The following is a 16,591-nucleotide window of genomic DNA, read 5'->3' as shown; positions in this document are numbered from 1 at the left end:
AGATATTAGCCAGACAAGAAGGGGGAACAGTGTTCTGGTAGAGGGAACAGGATCTGGAAAGAGCCAGTTGTGACAGAGAAGATTTCTGGGAGGAAGTGAAAAAAGATTATCAGTGAAAGGAAGGGAGTGGAAGGAGATGGAACCACAGGAAAGAAACCAGATTAGATCAGCAAGGCCCTCGCAGACAGATTAAGGGCACTGAAGTTCATCCTATGGGACAAAAGAACACCATTGTTAAGGCTCTAGGATACAGAAAATACATACATAAAACCCCTTACATATATAAATAGAGATGTAAGCCCTTCTAGCTCAGCAGTAAAAAGACATAAAGACCAATTTAAAAACGGGCAAGGGATTTGAATAAACAAAGAAAAATATAAATGGCCAATAAGCCCATGAAAAGATACTCAACATTATTAGCCATCAGAGAAATGCAAATCAAAAGCACAATGAGACACCACTTTACACCCACCAGGATGGTAGAGTTCCCATATGACTCAGCAACTCCACTCCTACATATATGCCTCAGAGAACTGAAAAGATGTGTCCATATATAACTGTTCACTAATATTCATAGCAGCATTACTCATAACAGTCAAAGAATGGAAACAACCCAAATGTCCCTCAGTTAATGAATAGAGAAACCAAATATGGTTTATCCGTACCATGCCTATTTTATTTTATTCAGCCATAAAAAGGAATGACGTCCCGATTTAATGCTACAATACAGATGAACCCTGAAAATAGGTGAAGTGAAGGAACTCACATACAAGGCCATGTATTATAGGACAGCATTTAGATGAAATGCCCAGAATCGGCAAATCTACGGAGAACAGTGTTGACGAGTGGTGGCCAAGGACTAGGGGCGTTGAGGGACTAAAGATGTGACTTCAAATGGGCACCTGGTCTCTTTCTGGGGCGATGAACATCTTCTAAAACGGATTCTGCTGAAAGCTGCATAATTCTGTGACAATACAAAAACACACTGAATTGTATACTTTAAAATGGTGAGTTTTATGGTTTGTGAATTATACGTCGATAAAAACAAAAAGTAAGCCACGGAGCAATTTTAAGTTGGAGAGTGATGTGGTCTGTCTGCATTTGAGAAAGAATGTGCTCTGGGCCCTGGGTGGAAAACACGCTGGAGGCAGAGAAACCTGACGGTTATAGTCTTGGCGAGAGATCCTGCCACCCGAAGGAAGTGGCAGTGGGGGTGGACAGAAAAGGTCAGATCAAGCAGCATATAGGATGGGGGTGCCTGGGTGGCTCAGTAAGTTAAGGGTCTGACTTGATTTCAGCTCAGGTCATGATCTCGAGGTCATGAGATCGAGTCCTGTATCAGGCTCCACGCTGGGCATGGGTCCTGCTTGGAATTCTCCCTCTGGCTCTCTCCACTCCCCCCTTCCCCCAGCTTGCACATACCTACTCATGTGCTTTCTCTCTCTCCACCGGATAGGGAAGGAGGGAGGGGAGAAAAAGAGAGAGAGAAAGACATGTAGGGTGGATGGAACATACACACTCCTAACAGGTGTGCAGAAACATGACTCTCTTTATCTCTCTATAATGGAACTCCGTTCTTGTAGCGGTTTTTTTAAAGTGTCCTCAGGGCACCTGGGTGGCACAGTTGGTTAAGCCTCTGACTCCTGATTTCGGTTCAGGTCACAATCTCAGGGTCCTGGGATGGAGCCCTGCCTCAGGCTCTGTGCTCTGTGGGGAGTCTGCTTGAGATTCTCTCTCTCCCTCTGCCCCTTCCACTACTTGTGTGAACTCTCTCTCTCGCTAGAAGAAATACATTAATTTTCAAAAAAAGCAAATGTCCTCAAAATGTAGACCAAACTTAGTGACTTACTTCTAACTAATAGGATGTGAAGATGCATAGGTAACTTTCAAGGCTAGATGATAACTAGATATGTCTGTCTCTCTCTCTGTCCCTCTCAACTACTCGCTCCGGACAAAGCCCACTGCCGTGTCATGAAGATACCCAAGCAAGCCCATGAAGACCGCACATGGAAAGGAATGAGCCCTCCCATCAACAGCCAGCACCAACTCTCCAGCCATGTAAGCGCACCATGCCAGAAGCAGAGCAGCAGAGCCAGTGAGGCCCTAGGGGAACCCCAGCCACTGGGCTTTTCAGCTATGGTTGCAGTAGTCACCGAGCAGAGAAAAGCTTCACCTGCTTGGCTTCCCTGGATTCCTAACGTACCGTGAAAGATAACCAAAGTCATTGGTGCACCAGGCACCCGTGCTGAGATCATCTGTTGCGCGGCGGCAGAGAACTAACACAGCTCTGAAGCCCTACCTCTACTGAGAGCAGAGATCGTTTCCTCTCGCCAAGTAAAGGCAATCGAGTCGCTTCCCTTTTAAAAGTTAAGTCTCTTTAGGGTCAACAGGCAGTTGGTTCCAGACTCAAAGTTCAACGTCCCTATTGGGGCTTCTGATTTTCTCTACCCTTGCTCCTCCCCGGGATGCCTAAGTCTATGTAACCCTGAGGGCTAGCTCGCTGTCCGTGGTCCTCAGGCAGCCATTTCAACCTTTGCCACTAAAGTCGCTGTGGGTGGGGTGACCTGCGATGACGCAGGTGCTCCTCTCCTGCTAGCCCTGACTTCTCCCACCAGCCCTCCTCTCGCAGGCTGGGGGCACTCTGGATTTCCTGGATGCCAGCCACAGGCCAGGAACCAGCAGGGGCAGCAGCGGGAAGGCATCTCAGGCCCTCTCGTTCTAGAAGGTCCCCTCCTGCTCTGCTTTGTCTATCCCCTGCCAGTGCACGATGTTCTGACAGTTCCAAAGGGGCGGGGACAGAGGGCATGAATTGCCTTGGGCAGGGTAGGCTCACCCCGTGGCCTCTATCACCCCCTGGCATTCTGGTTCCTAAGTGAAAGTTGGGGGCAGGGGGGACAGACAAGAAGCTCAACTGCTCCTTCTAAACTCTGGCTCTCCACCTCTTTGGGCTCTGCAGCTTCCTAGGAAGGAGTGCTATCCTGTGTGTTCGGCAACTACCCTCAAGTCCTTGCCCTGTGTTTTCATTCACACATTCATTTAGTCCTTTATTTCCAGATGCTCCTTGATCACTACTCTGTGCCAAGCATTTGCTTGATGCCAGAGACACAGAAAAAAACCCACTACTCATGGAGCGAGCAATTAAGAGGGACCAACATACCCAAATAATGATAGTAAAGCCTTGCATATAAAGCACAAAAATCAGTGTGTGCAGGCTTGGATACAGCAGGAAAGAGGAAATGATCACCTCTCCCAGGAAGCCTCAGGACAAGGGAGGCCAGGTCTCCCCAAGCCCACAAAATGTCAACAGAGCTTCCCCTAGAGAACAGCACCCAAGATAACCTGGACTAGAGTAGCCACAGTGAAAGAGAGAAGTCACAAGACTGATTTGAAGAGAGAGAGGCACTGTTACAAGGCACAGCAGTAGGCAATTCACAGGAGCACATCTGTAACCTGGGGAAAACCCCAAGACCCCTTTAAGAGGCTGCTCAGTGTATTAAATGAGATACATCAAACACTCAACCCGGTGCTTCATTTGCAGTGAGCTACTATGTAAGCACAATGTTAACTACTATCCCTCATTAAAGCTTCAATCTAATGTTAAAAGCCCCGAATGAGAATAAAGGTTCAGTCCTATAGATGTTTGCACATGGAGAAAGGTTAATTCAATCGGTGCTTAAGCACCTACCACCTCCCTAAACACCCTAAGGTTAAGTTTTAAAAATTCAGTGATCAGCTAAGCCTTCTTGGAATTTAAAGCTAAACTTTCTGTCTTAAGCTCTAGATCTTGCCAATCAAAATCATTCTGTTCATAGGCTATTGTAGCTGCGTCTGCCTCAAGCCGGCAAATCCATCCCACAACTCAACTGACTTCTTTGTTCTAGGCTCTAGCTGCTCTCCCCGGAGGCATGGGTGCCATTGATGCGGTGGGTGCATGGCGCCCTGCCTTGCATTTCAGCTTAATATCTCAAAAACATTATTTAGCCTCTTAGGATACCAGCAGGATTTAAGGATGAGGCTTGGGGGATGGGGCATGAGAGGAGGATTAGATCCAAGGGGCTTGATTTATAGAAAGGTTTGTCTTTGGGGGGACTTCTTTGTCCCTCCTAGGAGAAACTAAGCCAGCCTGCGGAACTGTTTCCACTTGGTGGGAAATAGGATGGCGTGTATTAACAGAGTGTCTACGCTGTGACTGCTCTGTTCTAAAGGGTTCTCCCAAACAGTGAGGCAGTTTTGCTTTTGTGACTTCCGCCCAAAGCACCTCGTGGGGACCTCACCTGAGGGATGGAGTTTAGAATGGTCCAGGCTCTCAGGAGGCTACGGTGAGCTCCTCGTGTGATTCGAAATTTAGAAATGTGAGCCCATACTAGCCCGTTACTTGAATGCAAGCAGGATTTCTAGCATTCAAGTAAATTGATTCTGCTGGTGGTATTTCTATTCCTACCCTTCATCTTTTCAAAAAATGCAGTTAAATTTGAAAGTAGCAGCTTGTCCTTGGCCATGTTTGGAGAACCAAAGAAAAGATTTAACTTCGGCCTGAGCTGAAGTTAAAAGAGAAAAGCTGTCCCCTCCCTCTGAGGGGCTGGTCCCCAAGTAGACAGGAAACCCTGGGGAGGAGTCTTGGCTGGTGGGGAAGCCTCAGGAGATGGGGTGAGGCTGGGTTCCTGATTCTCCTGATCTCCCCTGTTCCAATCGCAGCTCCCTTCCTGCCCCGGGGGACCTATGAGAGCCCCCCCCCATGCCACCCTCTTTTTTTTTAAGGGTGGGGAGGGCAGAGGGAGAGAGAGAGAGAGAGAATCTCAAGCAGACTCCATGCTGATCATAGAGCTCAAGGCAGGACTTGATCCCAGGACCCTGAGATCATGACCTGGGCAGAAATCAAGAGTCAGATGCTGAACTGACTGAGCCACCCAGGCGCCCCCTCCTTGCCCTTCCAACACCCCACCTGTCTCTTGAGCTGGTCTGAGTGGCTTTCTTTCTGTTGGTTCCAAATCACCATCCCTGACTAGAAGAATGTCTTAGCCCAAAGGCACGATTCTAAGAGTAAGAATTCTGGGCAGAAAGTGGGGGGAAAAACCACACTTAGACACTCGTGAAGACACTTGTCTTCCTCTCAGCAGGCCATTCGCTCCTTTGTTCATTCCACAAATATCTATTAAGTGCTTACTGTGTGCCAGGCACGAGGCATAAAAACGAATAAAGACACAGCCCCTGCCCTGCGGAGCTCCCTTCCGGCGGGGAGACAGATGGGTAAGTGGGTTGCGTGAGCGTTATGGGGATATCAGCAAGAGCCCCAACTCTGGAATTCCCTCCTCCAAGCCACCCCGTTAAAATTAACTCCACCAATTAAAGGCGTCGTTAGAAGACAATGCTGCCTGTCTTCCTCTTTATTTTTAATTACAGGGCCTGGCCTAAAGTTGTCAAACCATTTATAATTAGAGCAGAGCTCTGAGCAGGAGGCTGGGAGAGGGACGGGAAGAAGGGGTGAGGGAGACAGGGGCTCCTGCCCAGCCCCTCCCGGTCCTCTGCCTCCAGTGCTGCCCCGCTAATGGACTGGGTGGCTGGGAAGCACTCTCCATTCGCTGTCCCCCCTGCTTCTCAGCGCACACCCTGATTATAGTCATTAGGGAGTCACCGGGAGCGACAGGAAGACAGGCGGCTGGTACCACAGTGGCCTGGAAGGGGGAGGCGGCTGCAGCTGAGACAGGGCCAGCTCAGGCTGGAGAGCGAAGCCTGAAGAAAGAGCAGGGGGCGAGGCTCCTCTCCTGCCCTCTCCCTGCAGGGAGGCATCCATCTCGCCCTAAAACAACCCACAGTTGGCACAGCCAGATACGCATGACGAGGACGGGGTGGAGAGGCAGCCAGCCCAGTGCAGGGGGCTCTGTAGACAAAGGGGCGCCCCTCCATCTGTCCTCCAGGCGCCAGCTCGGCTTTCCTGCACCCTGCACCACAGACAAGTGCAGGGCAGACTCCCGGCACTCGGGGCAGCTGCTGGGAAGGGATGCGGGAGGGAAAAGGCCCGGAGCTGGCTGTCCATTGACCTGGCGGGACCTGGGCTCTCACCTTCGCCTTCTGCTCAGACCCGGGGGGCAGAGCTCCTCCTCTTCCTGTTATACAGGGAAGCTCATGTGACAAACAGGGAGCGCGGTTCAGAGGGGCCCAGACCCCCAAGTTCCCACCCCTCCACTGTCATCCACCTGGACCAAAGGGGGGTAGGATGGGGAGGCCAAGCAGACCGTGAACTGCCCAGCACCATGGTTTCCCGCCCTCCATCATGTCCCCGACCTGGGACCCCCTCCAAAGTGAGGATCAGGGCAATCAGGAACCAACCAACCGGCCTCCTTTCTCCGTCACCCACCCTGACCTGCCGTGGTCAGTGACAGTGTTTTGACTGAGTTCTACGTTCCTGGAAAACAGCAATTGTACAGAAATCTCCCACCTTTCTGGGTTCCCAGAAAAGGCTCACTGCCGAAAACCACGCTTCCCCCTATGGCTTAGATCAGACTCAAAGATGACCCCTTGTTTACCTAGGACAATGCCAGACACAACACCTGCAAACTGCCTCTTTCTGCTTCATAAATGATAAGCCAAACTATTTGTGCCCACTGGCCAATCCAAACAAAATGCCTGTTCACGGGACCTGACCAGGCCCACAGCTCTCCCCCAGACTTTGACCCCCTGCCCACCCCCCACAGCCTGAGTCAGCCTCAGCACCTGGGAACAAACCCTCTGTTTAACCACCTCTCCCAGGAATTGGCTGACCTCAGAGAAGAACCTTCCCATCCAGACCACCTGCTGTCCCATCCCTTGTCTGGTTCTTCTGTCTTATTTACATTCCTCTATTTAAAAAGAAAAAAGTCCTTTCTGTCTGACCCTTGAGATGCTGAGGCTCCTTCCTCCCACTGCGGTTGTCTTTTCAAATAAAGTGTTTCCTCGATTCAGCCTGATTTGGCCTTTATTTGATAACAGCCCAGGAAAAAAGACCTGCCCCCTTTCAGAGGCCATGTGTCCCCAGTGACCTCCAATGACTCATACGCCTGAGCCCCTCTGGGAGGAGCCTGGTTAATGGTTCATGGGTGAGAACTCCCCTCTCTCGGCTCCCAGCCAGTCTCCAGACACGCCCCTGTCAAGGCGTACTGCTCCCCAACAAAAGCAAGCATATCGTGAACATTGCTTACCAGCCACACTCTGTGCTGAGAACCTCCCAGGCAGTTTCTCAACCCTCGTGTGCTGGGCACATTCTCAGCTATGGAAATTCACGCTCAGAGAGACACAGAGCTGATACGGACGGTGCAGAAGCAGGGACAGAAGGATGGCCCAGCCAAAGGACAGCAGCTTCATGGGTCTACCCCACAGGCCTTAAAATATAATTTTCTCCTTGCCTCGCAGGTTCATTCTGAGGATTAAATAGCTTACTATACCCACAAGTGCTTAGAATAACAGTGTCTGGCGTATGGCAGGTGTGACATAAATGCGAGCTATTGTGATTTCTAGTACTACTACAGGGACAATGGCAGGTTCCACGAAGTCAGGCAGGTTGTGCAGTGCTGGGTTAAGTAACTGGCCCTCAGAACTTACTTCTATAAAATCACAGTGTTTACTTATTATGTTCCTTGTTTATGGGCAACTACAATGGGAACGCCACGAGGGTGGGGACCGCCGTGGCGCTCCCTCCCTTCTGTACCTTCGCCAAAGGCCTAGAATGGGTCCAGAACAGTCAACATTGTCGAATGAACGAAGGAATGAAAGAAGCCCAAGGTTTGTTCTCCTAGCCATTGTGGTCTCAGAAACCTTCTTCTGGTCTCAGCCCTGCAGCCTCTTTCTAAAGGCAACCTAACTAGTTCCTGACCCAGAAGGTAAAAACAAACAAACAAAAAAAACACCCAGTCTCTCCAGTCGCATCAGTAACGAACCCTTTATCCAGATACCGAATTTGTGGGTTCTGGAAATCTGTCACATGCCTCACCTGGTTTGAACCATTATAAGTGTTTTTATTGTCTCCAGTTTACAGGAGTAACTGGGGTCCAGAGAGGGAACCCCGCTATCTGTCTCTCCCTCCTCCAACCCCTCCCCCCATCCCAGTCTCCCACGGCTACCCTTCCCCCCCAGTTCCCACTCCCCACCTGCCCACCAGACCCCAACTCTGCATCACCCCTATTCCCCATTCCCCACCACCCTTCTCCCTGACCTCACCACCCCCACACAGTACCCAGTTTCAGACAGGGAGCCTCTGAACGGGGAGCCTGGCGTCTTCCCTTTCTGCTCTGCTAATTATCCTTTTAACTCGCACTGGCGTATTTTTGCCGTGCGATCTGCCGGTTTATTTTTATCCACCTCTCTATAATGGTATCGGGGCCGTTACTCAGGGAAGCTCCCGGCTCCGAGCTGCTCCCCAATTTACAATTGCAATTATGATCTCCGACAGAAACACATGCAGCTGGCGTCAATTTTAAGCAATATTTTGATCATAATAATTAAAAAAGTAACTTATGGCATGCACGCCTCGGATAAATTAATGTTATTCCAAGCCTCTTTTAAAAGGCATGTAAGGGAGAAAGGAGTGAAAACAGAGATGGTGCTCCAAGATCTCTGGGTGGCCTGGGAGTCTGGCTCCAGCAGCCACTGGCCTGGGGACTCCCGAATTAACTGGCACACTGAGTTTAATATCTGTGTGTCCTTCAACTTGAACGCTGCCTGTCCCCGCCCCTCCCCCGACACATGTGAAATTGATGGTTATTAAGGTATTTGGATATAAACAAGCACATTTTCTTGTCACTGTTCCCTGGGCAGGTGACAGGCAGCTGAAAGGATGTTCTCCTCTCTCTCTAACTTACCGTTCTAGACCCAAATGAGAGCAGGACCTGACAGCTTGGGGGAGGGGATGGAAAATGGCCCAAATCCCTGATGTGCCTCCTTCCCAGAACATACAGAATGCACTTACACACCTGGACCCATGTACTCATTCATTCCCAGGTGCCACTACACACACACACACACACAAATCTACCTGCCCGACACAAGATTCATACCCACATATACCACCACACACTTCCATCCACGGACAAATCCACATAACTTACACACGTGTTTATATAAATCTGCTGTCTCACAAGTGACTCACAATCACATAACAGACATCCCACACTTTCATCGACATGCAGACTCACACGCGTGTACACATGAACACACACACCTGCACACACATTGAGTGACAGGCACCACATACACCACTGTCTCTCCACAAACATGCGGTTCATAATCCCAAACAAGGCTCTCACACAGTCACACCACGAAATTCACAAACGTACGTGCGTGCGTACGTGCACACACGCCCTGACGAATTCTCTCCCACACTCTCCGCTCTGCACAGGCAGCCCCACACCCCAAAGCTGGCCGGGCTGCGAGATGGTGTCAGGGGCTGATCAGCTTCTGAGGGATGGTTGGCCCCACAGAGGGAAATGTATGGACACACAAACCTTCATATGCCAGTCCGACGATTTACAGCCTTTCTAAAACCCACCTAGGGTCTCCGGATTAAGTCCCCTCATCTGGAGGGTCCCAGGCAGTCCTGGGACCCTCCCTCCTAGTCCTGCCCTCACTAGGCTGAGTGCACAGAAGGTTGGGGGTGGGGGAGGGGATGGGATATTCCACTGTCTGTCAATAACAATTTACTTTTCCTTGTTCGTGTGATGACCATCCCTACTTTGGGTAAACAGTAAATAAGAAATCTTTTTAATACTAAAAAGATGTGGGGTTTGGGTTTTTTTTTTTAAGATTTTATTTATTTATTTGGGAGAGCAAGCATGGGGTGGGAAGAGAGAGAGGGACAAGCAGACTCCCCATTGATCAGGGAGCCCAATATGGGGCTCAATCCCAGGACCCCGAGCTCATGACCTGAGCTGAGGGCAGATACTTAACTGATGCTCCCAGGTGCCCCTAAAAAGATGTTCTAGTAATAAAACGATGGTTCCTGTCCCCCACGAGGCCTTGGACATGGCAGAGTTGGGCTTCCAGGTCTCAGGGTGAGATGGTTGGCTTCAAATCCCTGCTCCGCCACCCGCTGATGAAATGGCCTTGGAAAGGGCTTCATTCCCCTACTTCAAGGAGCCAGCACAGGCAAGTGAGGGGCTGAGCGCAGCACGTGGCAGAGGGCAGGGGCCCAGGACACCTCATTTGCCCATGGTTTTACCACTAACATCATCTGGAAGCCCAAGCTTCCTCTCCTGTGGGATTAGCCACTTCCTTCTCTTGTCTGCTAGCTACCCCACCCCCCTCCTCCTCTGCCTCTCCTGCATCCCCTCCAGGGGAACCCAGTCCTCCGGACCCTCCATGCCTGTCCTTCCACAAGGCAACTGCCCCTACTATCATCTACTAGGATGGGTTGGGGCAAGCTACAGAACTGGGAGGGAAAAGATGAGTTTTGATTGTGAGCTCATGGAATTAAGTTATCTAACCTCTTAGGAGCCTCAGTTTTCCCATTGGTAAAATGAGGAGAACGGTGCTTGCCTTCCCCACCAGGCAATGCTGAATGAGACCAGGTCTGAGAACGGACTCTGAGTGCAAAGCCCAAAACACATGTCAGTTGTCATGGTGGACTTTGTCTTACCATCTGGGAGATCTCCTCTAGAATTGCAACCGCCAAGACGGCAGCCCGTGCTGGAGTCAGCCCCTCGCTCTACCATGCATACGGCCAAACCTTCCCGGTTCCGGCAGCTCCTCTCCTGCTGTCTGTTTCTTCCCAGACTCCATTCTCGGACTCTAAGTCTTCCCCTCAGGCTCCTTCCTCCATCTCTTCCCTCCAGTCATCACCACTGTCTTCTTCAGCTTTCAAGGCTGCTTTTCCCCTCCCCTCCTTCCATCTCCCCCCGCCATCACCCAAGCCTATCACCATTTTTCTGAAAAGTCACTGGCTGGTTCCCTGCCTCCAGCTTCTCCAATGGCTTTGTCCTGCTCTTGGTGGGGACTGTGTACCTTCTTCACACACACCAAAGGCAAAATCCAGTTGCTCCAGCCCCCCAGGTAAAGTCCAGATCCCTCTTCGTGGTTTCTAGTCTCCCCAACAATCTATCTTATTTTCCACCTGTGAGCAAAGTACAGGTAGGTGGCATTTCACTCAATCAGAGCAAAGAACCTAGGAAACGCGCCTGCCTCAGAACCTACCTGAGCCATTGCTCTGGCCATTCCCTCCTCCCCCAAAGTCTTCCTGCTTCCCCGACCCCAAACCTATAGAACTCTGCTCTAAGTTCAATATTCTACTGGAGGAACCCCCTTCCACAGGCTTGTCTGACAGCTCCAACCCACAGAAATCCCCAGCCTGGGGTTTTCCCTTTGAAACATTTTTACCATGAAAGATTACAGACATAAGAAAATGTATAATAATGTAACAAAATGTATACACTCAATTTTTTTTTTAGCTCTAGGGTTTTGTCAATGCTATAATGTACATAATTGAGTTACATACTTCTACCAGGTTCAGTATTAAAAACAGAACAAAACACAACAGCAATCCCCTGCTCACCCACCACACGTGCACCCCAGGCAAGGCACCCCTCCTGAGGGGCAACTAACTACTCTTACTGCTTTTAGGTAATGCTTTGGATATTTACCTCCACTTGTCTTTAAAATGTGCTTATGTTGCTACTTCTTTGTTTTTCCATTTTGGGCATTATGTATTGACTTCCCACTATGTAGAATAAGGCTCTGGCTATCCTCCCTGCTTTCTCTCTCACGCGCGCATGCTTGCGCGTGCGCGCGCACACACACACACACACACACACACACAACTTCTCACCATCCCCCTTCTGACTATGTGTTTATATCCTAATTTCTGGTAGATCACAGGGCACATGATTTGGACTACAAGGATGCCATCTGATGTCGGATCCTTTGCAGGAAGTTTACAGACTCTTCCCGGTGTCCTGAAACTTCACAACGTTGCACCTTAGTGGTAGCTACGTTCCCACTCTCAGGCACCTGGTGGGCCTTTTCCATAGGGAAACTTGAACCCTTCAGGCCTGGAGCAGCTCCAGCTAGTTCCCAACTTCCTCCTTTTTGTTTTCTCTTAGCAGAAACGCTTTGATTCACGTGGAGGACCCCCTGAGTTACACCTTCAATTTTTTTTTTTTTTGTAAAGAATTTTTTTTAATATTTTATTTATTTATTTGACAGAGAGAGAGAGAGATCACAAGTAGGCAGCCAGGCAGGCAGAGAGAGGCAGGGAAGCAGGCTCCCTGCTGAGCAGAGAGCCCAATGGGGGGGCTCTTGATCCCAGGACACTGAGACCATTACCTGAGCTGAAGGCAGAGGCTTAACCCACTAAGCCACCCAGGAGCCCCAAGCCTTTATCTTTATTTTTAAATCATCTCTGAACCCAACAGGGAACTTAAACCCACAACCCCAAAATCAAGAGTCACTAACTCCCCAACTGGAGCGGCCAGGTTTCCTTATCTTTCAATTTCCTTATCTTTCCTATTTTCTCTGCCTTTGTCTTCTTTGTTCTGTTTTCTGTGAGACTTTTTAGACTTTATCCTCTTCTGCGTCTGTTGAATTTTTCATTTCTGCTATCGTATTTTTAATTTACACAAACTCTTTTTTTGTCCTTTTTTAGAGCATCCATTTCTTATTTCCTGTAATTATCTCCACTTATCTCGCAAAGGATACTGGTGGTAACTTTACTGTTTTCCTCTTCCTGCATAGTATGTCATTCTGCTGAATTGCTTATTTCCGTTTGTCTCTGCCCTTATCTGTCACATTGGCCACTTTCCCATATAAATCGCAATCCTTAGTTGTCAGCAACAATTTAAGAGTAGAGCACCAAATGCTGATTGGGAGTCTTAGGAGGCGAATAGGACTTGAGGACAGTGAGATTCATGTAGGTGATTGGCTGTTCAGTTGGGAAACCCCCAACATCTGTATCTTTAAGTCTTCCGTCTTGAGCTGATGGGATTCTCCCGAGAAAACTTCCGAGGCCTCCCCCATTGAGTCTCCAGAGAGTAAAGTCCTCGCCACCCACATTCTAGGAATGGGGGTGCAGAGTTCTCGGTGCCCTATATATAGGCGTTCATTTCATACCCCCCCTTTTTTTTCAGTGTGGTATCGATCCTCAACCTGGTATCCCCATCCAAGAGCCTCTATTTTACCATTTCTGGGAACAAATCTCAGTTTTCCGCCCCCAGGGGGAAGCAACTATCCACCTGCACAAATTCAGGGAGGAGACCCAGAGATCAAAGTTCTCTGTTTTCAACCAAGATCCGTTATTTAGCTCCCTCCCTTGCTCCACTCCCAGTGACACCTGAGACTGTGGAGGGGCTGGAGGAGGGAGTGGATTTTCAGCTCCTTCCCCCTCAGTGGTTCCAGGCCGCTAGGTCCCCTCATCATCGCCTTCTAGTTTCCATACTTCTGTTGCTGACTTTGCCCCTCCCGTTCTCTCCATCCTCGTGGGTTTCTGACTTTTCAAAAACTTTACAGTCACTCTGGTAAGGTTTTCAAGAAAAGCAAAATTAATTGTGTGTGTTCAGTTCACTATCTTTACTTAGAAGTTTCCATCTGCCTTTCACCTCTGAACGGATGGGCCCACGGCTCTTAATAAAATCCCTTTATTGCCATTTTCATGGGGTTTGAGGAGACACAAACCAATGGATGGTTTCAACTTGCCATCTTTAACTGGGAACTGCATTGTTCTTTATTGAACTTCTTTCTAGATATAAATGTCTTTCTCTCCACTAACTGTGAGCTTATAAGATTCCCTTTTCCCCGCCCTCTCCCCCCCCCTTTTTGTTGTTGTTGTTGGCCTCAGGAAAAAACAAAAACAAAAACAAAAAACCAGCAAACAGCACAATGGCTGGATATGGTAGGAGCTTCGAAGGATTTCTCACTGGACTGTGCCTTCCTGTATTTAATCTAGCTTCTCTAGACTTGACAAATGGGCATTCAACAAATATTTACCAAATATTTACTCTCTGCCTGATACTTCTCCAGGTCCCAGGCATACAGCAGAGCTCACACCTGGGTCCCTGCTCACATGGAACTTGCATTCAGCTTGGTTCCAATGTCTCCAGTGCTGTGAGCTCACTACCTCCCAAGACAGCCCACCTGTTGCCAGAAATCTCCCGCCAAAACCTGGTTCCCTGTTATTCCTGCTCCTGGTCCAGATTCCTCCCTGCAGTGCCTCTTCCTCCTCGGGACAGACCTCTAGCTACCTAAAGGTCATCTCTGACCCTGTCTTCCTCCCAGTTTTCTTCTTCAACTTCCCCCAGCCCCGGGAAGCCACCAACCCCTACCACCGTCGCAATTCTCCCAATGGCAGCCAGCATCTGGATCCTCAGTAACTAGGAAGGTTGTGTTCAAATTAAAAAAAAAAAAAAAAAAAGATTTGGTTTCTGTCCTCCGGTTCTTGGCACAGAGCTTCTAACACCCTTGGAATTTCCTGAATGCTAAGAGGACCTTTTGTTATCCGTAACTTGCCTCTCTCTGGCTTCTTTCAACCACACCTGAGTCTATGCTAAGGCTGTGACTCACAGGGAGGAACGAGGTAGTTTCAGAATGAGGGCTGGGCTAATCTTCAGGAAAACTGACCTCGAGAGACGGAGGCCGAAACTTGCAGCCTCGATCTCCCGGGGAGGAGAGAGAAGCTGGAGCTGGATTTCAATCAAGAGGCCGACGATTTAATCAAGTGTGCCTAAGTAATAAAACCTCCATTAAAACTCTGAACCACGAGGCTCAGAGAACTGCCTGATTGGGGAGCGGGGCTGAGGGAGGGAAATACACCCCGATGCCACGGGCCAGAAGCTCTTGTGCTCTGAGCTCTTCCACACCTGGTCTCCTACTCCTGTTCATCTGGCTGTTCACGTGGGTCTTTTCTAATAAAACAATACTCATAAGCATACCGCTTTCAGTGCGTTCTGAGTCACTTTAGGAAACTGTTGAACCTGAAAGGGGTGTGGTCAATGTGGGAAGCAGAATTAATAGCTGGCTGGGAAGAAGTGTGGGTGACTCGGGGACCCAGGACTAGCAGCTGGCATCGGCGGTGGGGCCAGTCTCGTGGGATGGAGCCCCGTGACCTGTGACATGTCAGAACGGATCTGAACTGTAGGAGAGCCAGCTGGTGTCAGAGAACTATGTTGAAAGGTAGAAGCCGGGCCCGCATGCTGCCAGGTACCCCATGTCCCCCTCTCTCAGCCTCTAGCGCTCCCTGCCCAGCTGAAGAGGACTCCACTTCCCCAAGGAGGGCTACTGTTGCAGGGAGGGCCTCAGAGGTGAACAGCCTTCTTCCTTCTACACTTGGGAATGGCAGGTTCTGTTGCCCCTGTTCAAGGGGTTACCTTATTATCTCAACTGGTCTGTAAAACCCTTCAGAGTTTCCTAAGGCACTCAGCTCAGGGTGGGCTCCCAGGGGGTGCCAAGCCATGTCAGTTGTCGGTTGGCATGGGCTGGTTTGGTTGCTATTAACCTGTCCTTTGGGGAGAACTTCCCCTTCTCCCGCCTCCCTCCCATCTGCAGGAGCCCATGAAAGCTTCCATGAGTGCTCAGAGGGTCCTCACCTGGCTTAGGCCCTAGAGCCTCCTGTTGGATGGAGAGGAACCCTCTGGATAAGCATCACACCCCCAGTGTTTGGCGGTGGTCGCTGTTTCACCTTTTACTATGGACCATACACCTGTCTGGGTGGTTGGTGCCTTGATGAGCCATGTCCCTACGAAGCGAAGTGACCTGGCCAGCCTCTCCCTTCCTGCTACACAGGACTGGGACCGCAACAGTAACTCGCATCAGCATATCGCTCTGCAGACGTCGTGTCCTTTCCCAAGCTAAAGCTCCCTTACTCCTCCAGCCCAGTGTTTCTCTCCTTGTCCTGCCTCTTTATAGACAATAAACTAAGGTTAAATAAAGTTAGGGGACAGTTAGCAAAAGAAGAGGCCTCGGGTCTTCCCACTGCACATCCCTCGAGCAATTGTTCCAGCCCATGTGATTCACCAGTGGACAGAGGGGGCCACAGTGGCTAGGCAGAGGGGAGGGGTAGCGGCCCAGTTCCTCTTCTCTCTCTTCTGTTGCCAACCTGAGGCTCCTAATTGACCTACTCCAACTCAGAGGCCCATTTATGGGCCTCCACCAAGCACTGCTAAGGGTGGGGATGGCAGGGGAGAGTTAGTGGCTAGGAAACATGGGCACCCATTATCCAGCAGCACCCCCCAGAGGGAAGGCATTGGGACTGGGGGAAGGAAGCTAGCACAGCTGCCCTCCCTCCCTGCTGCCCTTCCCTCAGCACTGCCTCTGTAATCTGTCCCCCCAGACGGCTGATTTAGAAGAGGACCAGGAAGGGTCTCCCTCAAGTTCCTTCTGGGCAAGGAATGTCAGGGCTTAGCCGAAGCTTAGTTCTGGTGTAATCCACTGACCTGGAGCAGAGGGAGGGAAGGACAAAGGCCCCTTGTGTTGCATGCCTTCTTTTAGGCTTTGCTACTATCAGAGTCTCTGCAGGGTTGCCCCATCTGATGACCCAGTACGTCCTTCCTGCCTGCTACTTTTAGGGGCCCCGAGACTCCAAGGGCCATCAGTGTTGGTCTTACTTGTCCAAGGAACAAAGGCCAGAGTTAGATTTTTTAAA

The 16,591-nt window shown here is 49.9% G+C and overlaps 1 protein-coding gene and 1 long non-coding RNA gene across 3 annotated transcripts in view; one reads left to right on the top strand and one right to left on the bottom strand.

The window, feature by feature from the left end:
* Window positions 1-4,477, top strand: part of LOC309841229 (uncharacterized protein) — a gene marked incomplete at its 5' end in the record, with an annotated part of 32,300 nt that extends 27,823 nt beyond the window's left edge. Inside the window, one exon of the mRNA XM_082684157.1 lies at window positions 1,958-4,477. The remainder of the gene's footprint in view (window positions 1-1,957) is intronic.
* Window positions 1-16,591, bottom strand: part of LOC309840968 — a 215,419-nt gene that overhangs the window by 36,262 nt on the left and 162,566 nt on the right. The gene's annotated exons all lie outside the window — the stretch shown is intronic.

The sequence above is a fragment of the Mustela nivalis genome (assembly GCF_964662115.1).
Source record: "Mustela nivalis genome assembly, chromosome: 9".
NCBI lineage: Eukaryota > Metazoa > Chordata > Mammalia > Carnivora > Mustelidae > Mustela > Mustela nivalis.
Note: the sequence above shows the minus strand (reverse complement) of the source record. Positions and strands in the feature narration are given on the sequence as shown.